Source organism: Orycteropus afer, unplaced genomic scaffold, assembly GCF_000298275.1.
Source record: "Orycteropus afer afer isolate SDZICR_OR568_19922 unplaced genomic scaffold, OryAfe1.0 scaffold00330, whole genome shotgun sequence".
Taxonomy (NCBI): domain Eukaryota; kingdom Metazoa; phylum Chordata; class Mammalia; order Tubulidentata; family Orycteropodidae; genus Orycteropus; species Orycteropus afer.
The window spans coordinates 3,581,765-3,593,875 of record NW_006921917.1 but is presented as its reverse complement, the minus strand read 5'-3'; the positions used below and the strand labels follow the sequence as shown (position 1 = coordinate 3,593,875).

The window sequence follows — 12,111 nt, the reverse complement described above, 5'->3', positions numbered from 1 at the left end:
ATTGTAAATTTTGGTCAATGACATGAGACAAAGTATATGTGAACTGCTGTATGAAAAGTGAATTTACTCTGTAAATCTTCACCCAAATCCTAATAAAAAATAAAATAAAATAAAAACAAACAAACAAAAAAAATGGCTACTGCAGGAGTGAAGTACTGGGGAAGGTAAAAGGGAATGGGTTCAGGGTTTTAGGATTTGAGTTTAGAGTGTTAGCAGTAGAATTATAATATTAGGGTCTAGTGGCAGTGTGATAGGGTTTAGCTTTAGGGGTTAGACTTAGGGCTTTAGAGTTAGGTCAAGATTTAGGGCTTTAGGTTTAGATGCAGGGAGTTACAGTTTAGTGTTATGTCTAAATCTAACTCTAAACTCTAAACCTAAAAAAGGAAAATAAAGAAAACAAAGGGAATGGAGTCCTGAACATAAATGGAGGAATTTACCTCTGAAGGGAGTAGAGATATCTTATCTATCGTGATAAGACAGAGGCAGAGGTACAATTTCAAATATGAGAAACCTGATATTTTTTGTGGTGTGAGACAAGGGATTTTTTACAAATAACATGAGACCATACAAACACACTCCTAAAATCATTGGCCTTGGAGACCCTGAAACTAATTTCCCTGTTTCTCTTCTCCCAAATCTTACCTAAAACCAATGCTGGAAGTTCCTCTTTTTCATGAAAACCCAGTCTCTCCCTTCATTTATATCATCGATTGTTAACTTCTCTTTCCCTCATGGATTCTGGGATCCCCAGCTCCCGATGCCTCATTTTTGCTATACCATGGAGATCAATGTGCTGGCCTGGAGTAGTCTTGTCTCTGAATGGGAATTTTTGATATGGTACGGAAAGGGATAGACAGAGAGGGAGGAGGGCTTAACGCTGGAAGAATCCAAGACTTGTTTCTCTTATCTCCCCATCTCCCCATCTCTGCTCCCTCTAGGGAGGCTTCTCCCTTCCCCCTGATCTGCTTCACATACGAGTAGCTTCCTGGTTAAAGGGACCAGCATTAGCAGGATCTGTAATCTCATACTTCTGGTTTTAATCTCCCTTTCCACCTGGCTGGCTAACCCTAGTTTATTTGCTGTGGGGTTGTCCTCAGGTGGTGAGCACCAGTAGTGGAGGCCCATGTGGACGTACTGCAGAGAGCCACAGCTCGTTTGCGCCTTCTGCCCTCCTGATGATCTGGCTGACCGAGGACTCCTGGATGTGAAATCATTTCTCTATGGCCAAGATGCCCTCAGGCTTTGGGGAGTCATCAGCAGGTGAGGGTGACAAAGAGAGAGAAGGTCCAGTGGACCTGTTAGAGAAACAAGAGGGATTGTTGGTCCAGAAGTCCTACACTGACATTCTGAGATAAATTTTCTCCTTCGCTGGGGAGCAAGTATGTGAAGCGGATGGTCAATATTTTCTACAACAGTGACAGAGCTGGGCAGGATGACCCAGAACTGCAGGCTCGGTGCAGAGAGATCACCGAGAGGGGACTGCAGGGGCCCAGGAAAGGGGTAAGGTGTAGGTCTGTTCCCAGTGACCCTGTGTCACCTCACACCTGTATTCCAAGAATCCGCATCTTCTTTCCACCTAGCTTTGAGAATCTGACATCTCTCCAGAGCTTCTTCAGAAAATCCTAAGGATCACTCCTGATTTCCCCAAGCCCTTTCTTTTCTTAGGAGCTCTGGTGGCATAGCGCCTAAGGCATGTGACTGCGAACCAGAAGGCTGGAAGTTCAAACCCACCAGCCACTCCTCAGAAAGAAGGTTGGGCAATCTACTTCCGTAGTGATACTGCCTCGGAAACCCAAGGAGGGGTCACTATGAAGATCCCTCAACAACCCAGATGTGCAACTTTTCTTAGGTATTTTCCCTCACCCTTTCCTACCTTCTTCCAATAGCCCCAAAGTTCATTCCAAGTCCATAAACATATATTATTAATTTTTTTTCATTGTTGAAAAAATACTGATAACACATTTGCCAATTCAACATTTTTTCATGGATACAATTCAATGAGATCAATGACATAAATTATGTCATGCAACCATCACCAATAATACCTGTCAAATTTTCCATCTCCATAAACAAAAACTCAGTGCTTCTGAAACAATAATTCCCTCCATACCATGTATTGCTAAAAGAACTAACAACTGTCCTGGTAGAGGTGCAGACAGAAGGCTCCTTGCAAGCGAGAATGGCCAGACTTGGTCTCACCTACTTTGGTCATGTTGTCAGAAGGGACCATTCTCTAGAAAAGGATATCATGTTTGGTAAAGGGGAGAGTCAATGAAAAAGGGAAAGGCCCTCAACAAGGTGGATTGACACAAGTGGCTGCCACGATGGGCTCAGGTATAGCAAGGATCATGAGGCTGGCGCAGGACCGGTCGGTGTTTCGTTCTGTTGTATATAGGGTCACTATGAGTTAGCGACAACTCGATAGCACCTAACAACAACAACATACTTCCTCTGTCCTGCCCCTGGTAACCACTACTAAACTCTAATCTCTCTCTATTTGCCTATTCTGTTATGGTTTCTGTTAGGTAGTGTTGAGTTATTTCTGACTCATAGTGATCCTATATACAACAGAATGAAAAACTGCCCGGTCCTATGTCATCCTCATAACCATTGCTTGAGCCATTGTAGCAGCCACTGTGTCTAGCCATCTTGTTGAGGATCTTCCTTTTTTTACTGACTCTCTACTTTCCCCAGCATGATGTCCTTCTCCAGAGACTGATTTTTTTTTTTTTTTTAACTTTTATTGTGGTGAAAACATACACAACAAGACATTCACCAATATAACAACTTCTTCATTTACAGCTCAAGGACAGTGATGACTTTTTCATGTTGTGCCCACATTATTGTTATCCTTTTCCAAAATATTCCATCACCATTGGCATAAACTCAATGCCCCGTAAACAAAAGCTTTAATACAACATTTGTCCTTTTGTGATTGCCAAGCCCATAAACATCTGAGTATTCACCCACTATGTGTGAGCTATAGAATCTAGAGGCCAGGGCCACAGGACAAATTCTTTTCTACATCTCCAAATATTGGATCCTGACATGTCTGATCCCTGAGATCTGTCTCATGTCCTGGTTTCAAAGCCTTTAATTCTCATGTTACCCAGGTTCCCCATCTCCTTAGAGTCACAGGACCAGCTTTGCCATTTTGTCATCATGTGCATCTTCACGTGCACTGGTCAGCATGCTTCTGGCCACCTGGGCCAGGTAACCTTTGTGATCATCCCCCAGGGGCTCTTGGGATGCAGAGGATGGGGGGTCAAATGCTTGAGTCATCAGTCTTGGCTTCTGAGTTGCTCTTGTACCTGCAGCTGGACTGGTACTCCTGGATCCCTAATGGCCCATGCACCATGTGGAAGCCCCCACCCATCTCCAAGGATGTGACAGAGGAGGATATAGTGGACTCCCTGCCCACTCTCCAGCAGGCCCGTATGCAGATGACTTTCACAAAGGTCCTTGGCCAACACCAGCCTATCATGGTTAGGGACAGATATCTGGGTCCTGGAGAAGGATGCAGCTTGAATGAGGGGCAGTGTTCTTGGCTGAGGGCCCCAGGGAGCTGAGCCATCTTGTTCTCCCCATTTCAGGTGGCATTGGAGCAGCACATGGAGGAATACTTCTCAGGCCCTAAGCCTCAAGCTGTGCTGAAGCAATTTCAGGAGGAGTTGGCTGCCATGGACAAGGAGATCAACGTCCGAAATGGAGCCCTGGACTTGCCCTGAGTACCTTCGGCCCGGCATAGTGAAGAACAGTGTGACCATCTGAGAGGCCTTACCCACCTCAGCCCTCAAAGCTCTGCTATCCCTAAGTACCTTTTGAGTACTCTATCCTCCTTGGGCCACATGCCCTGATGAACAGACTAGCCCTAGAGTTGTGTGATCAGAGTGCCCAGAGCTGCCAAGTCACACGAGGCTAAGGAGTCAATAATAAATGGTTTCCCATTGAATATTAGAGCCTCGAACCCTCCGTCATCCACTCCTGCATTTTCTCTCCCTGTGATCCTTCTCCCTTCTCTTCTTCTTCCCAAAGGGTTTTGCTTATATATAAATAAAAAAATAATCTGGTTAAATAACAAAATTGATTACACTTGGTGAGGGAAGGGCATGGGAGGACAAGCCTTACTTTGTTTTCAGCCTTCTTATTCAGATTCCAAGGGAGAAAAGACAGATATTTTCCTGGAATTGAAATTTCTTGCAATCAGTGCTTCCTTCAAGGATGCCTTTAAGCCTCTCTCAGTGAAATTACAGACATTTTGGCTGACTGAGACCAAGGGGCTGAGGTATCTGGTTCTTTTTCTTTTTTAAAAAACATTCAGCATTTTTAAACGTCTCAGTAAAAAACTAAACTTATTTCTCTTTTTTTTTTTTTTTTTTTTATTTTTTTTTTTTTTTTTTTTTTTTTTTTTTTAACCATTTTATTGTGGTTTGGGTGAAAGTTTACAGAGTACATTACTTTTCCAGTCAACAGTTTATACGCGTTTTGTGTCATGACATTAGTTATGTAACAGAGCTATTCCCATCCCTCCCTGGGTTCCTTCTTTCCATTCATCCCTCTTTCGTGAGCCTTCCCGCTTTCTGAGCTTTGTTTCTGGGCAAAGGGTCTCGTATGGTCGATTGTTCTGAGGAGACATTCCTCACGGATGTTATTGTTCACTTTATATACATCTTTCTCTTGTTTGGCTGAAAGGAGATCAGCCCCTGGGGTGGGTTCACTTCAGGTCTGAAGAGTGTCTAAGGGCCATAGTCTTGGGGATTCCACCAATCCCTATTGGACTAGTAAGTCTGGCCTTTTTTATGATTTTGAAATTTGTCTACATTTTTCTCCCACTTTGTCCAGGACCTTCTATTGTGATCCCGATCAGAGTGGTCAGTAGTGGTAGCCTGGCACCATCTAGTTCTTCTGGTCTCAGGCCAGTGGAGGTTGCAGGTCACATGGTTTAATCCTCTGAATTAATTGTTTCCTTGAGTTTTGTATTTTCTTCCCTCTTTGTGGACTGTGTTATATCAGTTAATCTGGATGTCCCCTGTAACTGTGGTCCTAAGCCTCCAAGGTCAGCGACTCATTCCCTCAAGGTGTTTCATTCTGGCTAAGAATTTTTCAGATTTTTGTTTCCCTATACCCTCTTGTACACATGGGTATATTTGCAGTACGTACAAATGCATGTGTAGAGATGTCCTCTGCCAAACCTGTCAATGCTCGTGCATAGACTCTCATATGCCATCCCACACCTGTTCAGCTCGCATATATACACCCATGTATTCACTTGTAAATTACTGTTTGTTGCTATTGCTATTGTAGGATTGTGTACGTAATGGTATGTGCCGTTGTGTTCAAATTTGTTGGAGTACAGTTTCTCATAGTATCCTGTTATGATCTTTTTATTTCATTTGGTTCTGTTGTAATATCATCCATCTCATTTCTTATTTGTGCTTCTGCTTTTCTTTTGTCATTTTAGCCAATGGTTTGTCAATTTTATTGATCCTTTCAAAGAACCAACTTCTGGTCTTGGTTCTTTCTATTGTTGTATTGTTCCCAGTTTCATTGATTTCTGTTCTAATCTTTACTATTTCCTTTCTTTGGGTGAGTATGGGCTTCTTTTGCTTCTCTCCTTCTATTTGTTCGAGTTGTAGGGTTAATGTTTTGATTTTGGCCTTTTCTTCTTTTTGGTGTGTGTGCTGATTGCTATCAATTAACCTCTGGAAATGCTTTTGCCGTATCTCTACACTTTTGGTATGTTGTGCTTTTACTCTTGTTTGATTCTAGGAAATTTTTAGATTTTTATCTTTGATATATATTACCCAGTGGTTTTAAGCAAGGTGTTATTCGGTTTCCATGTATTTGATGTTTTCCCCTTGTTCTTTTTGTTATTGATTTCCATTTTTATAGTATTATGATTAGAGAAAATACTGTCTATTATTTGATGTTTTGGATTTTATTGAGGCTTGCTTTATGGTCTAAAATGTGGTCTATTCTGGAGAAAGAGCCATGGGCACTGGAAAAGAATATAAATTTTGCTGTTTTGGGTGGACTGTTGTATGTATATCTATGAGGTCGATTTGGTTGATTGTGGCATTTAGATCTCCTGTATCTTTGTTGAATTTCTTTCTAGTTGTTCTGCCATTCAGCACAAGTGGTGTATTGAAGTCTCCTACTGTTATTGTGGAAACTCTGGTAGCATAGTGCCTAAGGCACTTGACTGCTAACTAGAAGGCTAGTGGTTCAAACCCACCAGCCACTCCTTGGAAGGAAGCTTGGGCAATCTACTTCCACAGTGATACTGCCTCAGAAACTCAAGGAGGGGTTGCTATGAGTCGGGTCTGACTCGACAGCAAATAACAACACTGTTATTGTGGACTATTTATTTTTCTTTCAATGCTGTTAGGGTTTGTTTTATGTATTTTGGAACCCTGTTGTTGGGTATATATGTCTTTATTATGGCTATATCCTCTTTGTGGGTTGACCCTCTAATCATTATACAATGTCCTTCCTTATCTTTTATGATGGATTTTGCCTTAATATCTATTTCTATCAGATATCAATGTTGCCACTCCTGCTCTCTCTCTCTCTCTTTTTTTTTTTTTTTGGTTATTGTTTGCTTGATATATTTTTCCATCTTTCTTTTGAGCTTTAGTTTATTTCTTTGTGTCTAAGGTGTGTCTCTTGTAGATAGCATATTGGTGTGCCATGGTGTGATGGCTGGAACTGTGTGTCAACTTGGCTGGACCATGATTCTGTGTGGTTTAAGCAATTGTGATGTGGGTTGTTCCCATGATGGGATCAGATGTATGTTTTGAGCAGCCAATCCGTTGAAGGGGAGTTTCCCTAGGGGTGTGGCCTGCTTCTAGTATATTTGTGGACATCTTGGAAAAAAAGACTCTTTTCTTCTTTTGTGGATCGGGATTCTGTTGTGCTGCCTACAACTGTCTGTGAGTGAACAGTCCACCATTTGGCCTGGAGATCTTAGATTCGTCATTCGTTGAAGTCAACAGACAGTAACTTTGAGCTCGCCAGCCCCTGCAGCTGCTTGAGTTGTGAAAAGCCTCCAACTTGATGTTTAATCCAAGAATTTGGGACTTGCCAGCTTCCACAAGTGTGTGAGCCATTTTCCTAAGATGAATTTCCTTTCTCTATATATAAGCTTTACTGATTTTGCTTCTCTAGAGAACCCAGCCTAACACACGTTGTTTTTTTTTTTTTTTAAATCCATTATGCCACTCTCTGTCTCTTTACTGGTACATTTAAGCCCATTCAATGTGATCAATGATAGGTTTCCGTTTACTGCTGTCATTTTGTTATGCTTTTTTTTTTTCTGTATGTGTGTGGTATTGACAGGTTTCTTTTTTCCACTTAATTTTCTGTTATGAGTTCTTTCGTTTGTGGATTTTTGTTTCTTTTCATTATTGTTGATTTTGTGTTTACTGAGTCTGTATGTTATTTTTCTTTTTTATTTTGATGAGTAGATTTGTTAACTTTCTTTCGGTTATCTTGAAATTTACTTTTATCTTCCTAAGTTTAAAACGGTCTTTTATTTCTTGATATTGCCTTGACTTCCTCTCCATGTGAAAGTTCCATAATCACACCATTCATTCCCTCTTTTGGTTTTGACAATGTCATCATTTACAAATTGACATATCTGGGTTTTCTGTTTTCAGTCTTTTAGCTTTGTTTTATTTTTGAGAATACTTTATCTAGCTTGGTATCTGACTGATGTTGTCCTGTCTTCTAATCACAAGCTGTTGTCTGATGTTGTTTGTTCTTTGTCTGAAGGACTACCTTTAATATTTCTTGTAAGGTTGGTCTGGTTTTTAAAAATTCCCTCAATTGCTGTTTATCTGGAAATTTCCTAATTTCATCATTGTATTTGAGAGACAATTTTGCTGGATGTATAATTCTTGGTTGGCAATTTATCTTTCAAGGTTTTATATATGTCATCCTATTGCCATCTTGCCTGCATGATTTCTGCTAAGTAATCAGAACCTGGTCTTATTGGTTCCCCTTTGTAGGTGACTTCATTTTTCCCAAGTTGCTCTCAGGATTCTTCCTTTGCCTTGGTTTTAGCAAGTTTGATTATCATGTCTTGGTGACTTTCTTTTGGGGACTATCCTTTATCGTGTTCATTGAGCTTCTTGGATGGATATCTTCTCATCTTTCATGATACTAAGGAAATTTTCTGGTAGCAAATCTTCAAATTCTCTCTGTGGATTTTTTTTTTTTTTTTTGCCTCCTCCTGTTCTGGAATTCTTATCATATGTAAATTACACCTCTTGGTAGTGTCCCACATAATTTTTTTTTATTGTGATTTGGGTGAAAGTTTACAGAGAAAATTCATCTTTCATATAGTAGTTCAATACACATTTTGTCTCATGACATTGACTGCAATTCCCCACAATGTAGCAGCTCTCTTCCCACTTCTTCCTTGTATTACTTCTTCCGTGTCCTTCCCTCCCATGCACTCCTGCTGCCCCCCACCATCCCAGCTGTCTCCCTGTGCGAACCCTGCACTTCTGTTCTCCCATGATTGATCACTCCCAGTAGTATATCTACTTGATGTAAATGATCACCCCATATATCTGTCTATTCTTTGGCTAGAAGCCACAGGAATGAGTTCAATTCCAGACCTGAAGGGTAGCTAAGGGCCATAGTCTCAGGGATCTCACCAGGTTCTATCAGACCAGACCAGCAAAACTGGCTTTTTTGTTGTTCTTTTTTTTGGTGATTTTTGCATTTTGTTCCACATTGTTCTCCCACTCTGTCCAGGATCTCCTGCACTGATCCCTCTCCAAGTGGTTAACAGTGGTAACCAGGTACCATCTAGTTTTTCCGGTCTCATGGTCAAATAGGCTGAGGAGTGCATGGTATACCAGTCCCTTGGACTAACTGTTCCCATGCATCTTTGGTTTTCTTCATTCTTCTTTGCTCTGGATAAGGAGAGACCCATCGTTGCATCTAGATGGTCACTTATAAGCTTTTAAGTTCCCAGTTGCTACTCACCAGTGTAGGGTGTAGAACAATGTTCTTGTGTAGTATGTTATGCCAATTGAGCTCGATGTCTCCTGTGACCATGTCCCAAGGCCTCAGGTCCAACTGCTTACTCCCTCTGGGTAGCTGGCTGTGGCCAAGAAGCCACCACAACCTTGTCCCTTGTCAGCTCTACTATATACCTGGACATTCTTACAGCACATACAAATACACATGTAAAAACACTGTCTGCTCACACTATACATGGTCATGGGCACACTCCCCCTGCCTAAACATATCTGAATGTTCAGCCTGTCCATCCATAGATCAGTGCTTGCCATCACTGACATCTCAATACTGTACATATGAAAAGGTTCATCTTTGTTGTCTGTACCTCCCATGTACCTCTCTATGTCTTCTTCCTCAATGCTACCATGTTGATCATTCATATTTGGTACATTGCTCTTCCCTTCACCCAGATCAATACTTGTCTCTACCTATCTAGCTGTGTTCCCTCCCTTCCCCTCCCATATCAGGAAAGAAAGTTTTGTTCCATATAGAAACCTTTCCTTGACTTTTTACAATAATGAAATGATACAATATTTCTCCTTCTGAGATTGATTTATTTCACTCAGCATAACGTCCTCCAAGTTCATCCATGTTATGTGGTGTTTTGTAGATTCTACATTATTCTTCAGTGTTGCATAGTATTCTATTGTGTGTGTGTACCATAGTTTGATTATTCATTCCTCTATTGATGGGCATCTAGGTTGTTTCCATCTTTTGGCTATTGTAAATAGTGCTTTGATGAACATTGGTGTGCATATATCTGTTGCTATCCTGCCTCTCACTCCTTTGGGATATATATCTAGTAATGGGATTGCTGGGACAAATACTATTTCTAATTCCAACATTTTAAGGAATCACCATACTGCTTTCCACCATGGTTGTATCATTTTACAGTCCCACCAGCAGTGTATGAGAGTCCCAATCTCTCCACATCCATGCCAGCATTTGTTATTTTCTGTCCTGTTGAACTTTGCTATTAGTGCTGGGGCAAGATGGTACTCATTGTTGTTTTGATTTGTATCTCTCATTAATGGCTAATGATCATGAACATTTCTTCATAAGTTTGTTGGCTGCCTGAGTATCCTCCTTGGTGAAGTGTCTATTCATGTCTTCTGCCCATTTTTAAATCGGATTGTTTGCCTTTTTGTTGTTGAAGTGTTAGAGTTTTCTCTAAATTTTAGAGATAAGTCCCTTGTCAGATATGTTGTTACTGAAATATTTTTTCCCAATCTGTAGGTTCTCTTTTGACTCTTTTGCAGAAGTCTTTTTTTTTCTTATTTTTTAAAAAATACATTTTATTGAAATATAATTTATGTACAGTGAAATACACAAACCTGAAGTAACATAGGTCAATGCTTTTTTTTTGTTTGTTTGTTTCCAGTGTTCCCTCCCCTCCCCTCTTACCCCGGTAACCAATAAAGAAAGTTTCCTTCCATATATAAACCTTTCCTTGACTTTTTACAATAATGAACTAATAATATATTTGTCCATTTGTGATTGCCTTTTTTCACTCAACATAGTGTCCTCCAAGTTCATCCATGTTATGCAGTGTTTTGCAGATTCTACATTATTGTTTAGTATTGTACAGCATTCCATTGTATGTACCATTGTTTGGTTATCCATTCTTTCGTTGATGGGCACCTAGGTTGTTTCCATCATTTTGCTATTGTAATAGTGCTGCGATGAACACAGGTGTGCATATATCTGTTCTTGTCCTGGCTCTCACTTCTTTAGGATATATATCTAGTAATGGGATTGCTGGCTCAAATGGTATTTCTAATTCCAGCTTTTTAAAGAATCACCATACTGTTTTCCACAGTGGCTGTATCATTTTACAATCCCACCAGCAGTGTATGAGAGTCCCAATCTCTCCACATCCTCAACAGCACTGGTCTTGTTGAACTTTGCGATTAGTACTGGGGTGAGGTGGTATCTCATTGTTGTTTTGATTTTCATCTCTCTAATGGCTAATGATCATATTTCTTCATGTATTTGCTGGCTGCCTGAAAACCCTCTTTGGTGAAGTGTGTATTCATGTCTTGTGCTCATTTTTCAATTGGATTGTCATTCTTTTTGTTGTTGAGGTGTTGGAGTTTTCTATAAATATTAGAGATAAGTCCCTTGTCAGATGGGTAATTATCAACAAGTATGGATTTGTTGCTGTCATTTTCTTATGTGCTTTCTCACGGTGTTCCTGATTTACTTCTTCCATATAATTTTCTGTGCTGAGCTCGTTTTGTTTATGAATCACGTTATCACTTCCTTCATTGCTATTGTTTTAGTATTAGCTAAATATTTGTGCCACTCCTCAGAAGGAAGGTTGGGCATTCCTACTTCCGTAGTGATACTGCCTCAGAAACCCAAGGAGGGGTCACTATGAGTCAGGGCTGACTCGACGGCACATAACAACAACTACAACAAATATTTATGCTGGTCCTCTCTTTTATTTTGATGTGAAAGTTTATCATTTTTCTTTGCGATTACCCTGTGATTTATAATTTTCTTCCCAAGTTTAGAACAGTCTGTTCTGTCTTGGAGTTGTCTTGACTTCCCCACCATTTAGAAGTTCTGTAACTACACAATTTTTTCCTCTTTCTGGTTTGTAGTTGTCATCATTCGTCAATTGATGCCTCTGGTTTCCTGCTTACAATATGTAGGCTTATTTACTTTGGACACTTCCATAACTGGGTTGGTTTCTGGGTTATGTCATCACGTGTGTTAATGGTCAGTTGTTGTTGATGTTGTTGGTTCTCTATCTAAAGGACTCCCTTTAGCATCTCTTGTAAGGTTGGTCTGGTTTCAAAAAATTTCCTTAATTTCTGCTTGTCTGGAAATGTCCTAATTTCACCATTATATTTGAGGGACAGTTTTGCTGGGTTATATAATTCTTGGTTGGAAATTTTTCTCTTTCAGGGTTTTATATATACCATCCCATTGGCTTCTTGCCTGCATGATTCCTGCCAAGAAATCCGAGCTTACACGATCATTAGCTATTAGAGAGATGCAAATCAAAACAACAATGAGATACCATCTTGCTCCAGCACTAGTAGCAAAGTTCAACAAGACAGAAAATAACAA

At 40.3% G+C, this 12,111-nt stretch overlaps 1 pseudogene; it reads left to right on the top strand.

Annotated features, from left to right (window-relative positions):
* Positions 1 to 3,771, top strand: part of LOC103206838 — a 12,066-nt pseudogene extending 8,295 nt beyond the window's left edge.
* The last annotated feature ends 8,340 nt before the right edge of the window (positions 3,772 to 12,111 follow it).